Here is a 3,585-nt window from a genome sequence, read left to right on the forward strand (position 1 = left end):
ATTATTGATGGGAAACCTCCTTTAAATTGGGGTCAGAGAATCATACAAAATAAGGAAATATTGCAAACATCTGCTCTTAAATTGGAACATCTGTTATCAAAATAAGGAAGTGGGCTATCCAGCTGAGAACTTGAACTTTATATAGATTATAACTTCTGACATATCTGAAATGTGCCAAATAATAAACTTAGGTATGGACCCCAGAGAACTGGGCCCCCAAGTGACTGAGTCATTTGAAGCAGTGGTTGGTATGCGTATAACTTCGTATAATGTATGCTATTCGAAGTTATTACGATGACATTTTTTTAAGATTTAGAAAATGTGCTAATTATAGACTTTATGTAGAACCAAATTGCATGCCTATGGGATAGTTTCCCTGAAAGTAATATACATCCCACTGAAAATTATCTTAGGAAAAAGATGTATTTTTGAGGTTAAAAANCCCCAAAAACTTTTGAGGCATTTTTCCTCCCTGAGTTTCCTCCCTTGCCAGTTTAGACGCCAGTTGTTAATTTATTATTTTCTCCACCTTATTACAGACCTTTGCTGGGGTTAGAGGTGGGCGTGAAACACACAGAGTGGTCTTGCTTTTCCCATCCTGTCCAAACTTAGCTGTCAGACTGTTTCTCTCCCCGTCTCACCGTCCTCCGCTGTGAACCACAGAGAAGAGAGAGGAAAGGAAAGGAAGAGACTCAGAGAGGACGGTGAGGGAGGCAATCAGGGGAAGTTCATGCCTTGGGAAAGAAAAATGAAAACTGCAAAAAGGAAACAAAAAGTATGTTGCTTCTCCTTACTGCATATGGACCTCTTTCTTTCCCTCTCACACTTTTCTCAAGCAGTATTTGAGATCCTGAGATCTGGAATCTGATGCCCTTGGGTTTTAGTAGATTCTGGCCTGGATCCTTACTTTGATTACAATTTTGATATTTTGTTCATCGTGGCTTTTTTGAATTGATTTTTTAATAACAGCTTTATTTAGAGAGAATTTGCATAGCTTTTTAAGTGTAAAATTCAGTGGTTTTTACTATATTCATAGAGTTGTGCAGCCATTACCACTATCTAATTTTAGGAAATGTTCATCACCCAAAGTTTTCATTTTTATTTTTAAAAATATTACAGTAAATATTATTTGTCTTGATTACTAAATTTTTGTATACTTCCTTAAATTCTATGCCCAAGGAAAGCACCCCATTCATCTTACCCTAGTTTTGGCCTTTCTGGACTCCTGTGGCAGATGAAGTTTGGGGTGTTTTCTGCCTTCAGTGACTCTACTGGACAAAAGGTACTTGTCAGCACAGCAGGTAAAGATAAAAATCATCTGTCCAAGAAAGAAATGGGATTCATATTCACTGACTGACTCTCTTGGCCATGTATTTAGTATATTCATATACGTACTATTTAACTTTTTAAACTATATATAGCAGTAAGTAGTGTATTATTTTATAGATGGAGAAGCTAAGACTCAGAGAGGTTAAGCTTTTTCCCAGGGTCACACAGCGAGAGATGGTGCCAAGATTTAAATGGAGATCTATTTGATTCTAAATTATGGATTTTCCTCCATGTTCTACTTTTTTGGGCAATAAGAGGAATAACTTTGGAGTCAAAGAAAGCAGAAAGGAAATGACAGATACAATTAAAAGGTTCAGAATATTGTTTTCTCTAAGTTCTCTAGCTAAATCTGAAGGCCAGTGTAAGGAGTGAAGGCAAATTGGGGAGGCAAAAAGGGTGGGAGATTTCCTATTTCTTAGCCATACAGCTTTATAATTTAGGAAGACCAGAGTCTCTTCTTAATATACAAATTGATGAATTAAAATATTTTTCTGCATCGCCTGGTATTTTTAGTCCATTGTCCATTTTGAATGTGTATTTCAAAGTGCCTTGTAAAGGTCATGATCGCTCATCTTTCAGTTTTCATTGAAACTCGGGCAGTATATTTATGATTTACCCCATGTCCTACATTATGTTGTAGTAGATCATTGTCTTTGTCTAATTAACTTTGAGTATTTCAAAGTGCCTTGTAAAGGTCATGATCGCTCATCTTTCAGTTTTCATTGAAACTCGGTCAGTATATTTATGATTTACCCCATGTCCTACATTATGTTGTAGTAGATCATTGTCTTTGTCTAATTAACTTTGAAAAGAATGTTTATTTAATTCAGATGCTATGTTCAGGGTTGTACAGACAAAGCTAAATAAATATAGACCTGCTCACAAAAGATTATTGTCTTAAATGGGTGGCTCGGAGAACCTCAAGTCAGCAAAATGAATGTTAATCATGATGCTATTTCAGCTTGAACAGAATTCTTACCCTTTCTGGGTCTTAGATGCCTCTTCTCTAAAATAAGAGGGGACTGGACCAGAGAAGTGTTTTTCAATTACAGGAGAGAAGAGTGACATCCAAGTTATCTAAGCTACATTTTTTAAACCCTCTGGAACGTAAACCACCCTCCCATCCTCACTCTCAAAGGCCCAGATTCTGTGATAGTTACTATCCTTTCCCCCATTACCCTGAAAGAGAACCACTAGCTAGAGCATCTCTGAGGGTCTTTCCAGATCTAACATTCTATGGGTCTACAAGGTTCCAAGACAGCCACGAATAAAATGTTAATGCTGTATATAAACGAAGAGGCTGGTGTGTCATGTGGCTCAGAGTCAGGGGTGCTGAGAGGATGCCTGCACAAAGCCCTCAGGTGGAAACATCTTGGGTTCACCCTTTTCCCCTGGGCTCTAGGAGAGCACATTGAAGGCCATGTCCAGGGCATAGCCAAGGAAGCACTGCGTCAGAACCTCACTGCCTGCTTGTCTTGTAGGCATGACTAATCCATAGGGTGGGGGCAACAGGTTCTCTTTTATTCATAATCAGCTTGCTCTGCACCAGCGCTTAGTATACCGTCCTGGTTTTGGAGACAATGGAAACAGGATAAGCAGGTCAGACAGAAACACTGCACAGTGGTCACTTGTGCCCACACCATACACATTTACCAAACAAGCACACTTGTTATAAACATGTGCACTCTGTCCTAACACACTTCTATGTGCACGTACATGCACACACATGCATATACACTCTTTTTCTCACACTTTGCCCAAACATAAACATATAACCTGTCCATACACAAATAACTTCAAAAACATATCCTATTGATAAATAGGCACAAATGTCCCAAAGCTACCTCCTTCTTTCCTTTTCTTTGACTCTCTCTCATACACACGCACAAACTGTCCACTTCCATATACACATCTACGCAAACTACATCCAATCCTCACTCCCCTAAATACCCTGTCACATACATTAACAGACTGTCCCCTCTCCTTTATTCACCCACACCCCACACTTAGCTGCCACCAGTAGTTTCTCTCATACACACACAAACAGTCTTGTGCTCAGTTTATTCACACAGACTTATTTCTCTTCTCTATCACACACTTTTTTTTTTTTTTTCCGTGTCTGGCAACGGATCGTAACCCTCAGTGTCGCCCCCGTACCGGACCAGGACCAGCAACGGGATCGCAACCCTCGGTGTGGCCCCCGCGCCTCGCTCAGCCAGTGAGCGGGAACCGGTCTGTATGTGGGATCCGAACCCA

Source organism: Galeopterus variegatus, unplaced genomic scaffold (genome assembly GCF_000696425.1).
Source record: "Galeopterus variegatus unplaced genomic scaffold, G_variegatus-3.0.2 Scaffold1541, whole genome shotgun sequence".
Taxonomy (NCBI): domain Eukaryota; kingdom Metazoa; phylum Chordata; class Mammalia; order Dermoptera; family Cynocephalidae; genus Galeopterus; species Galeopterus variegatus.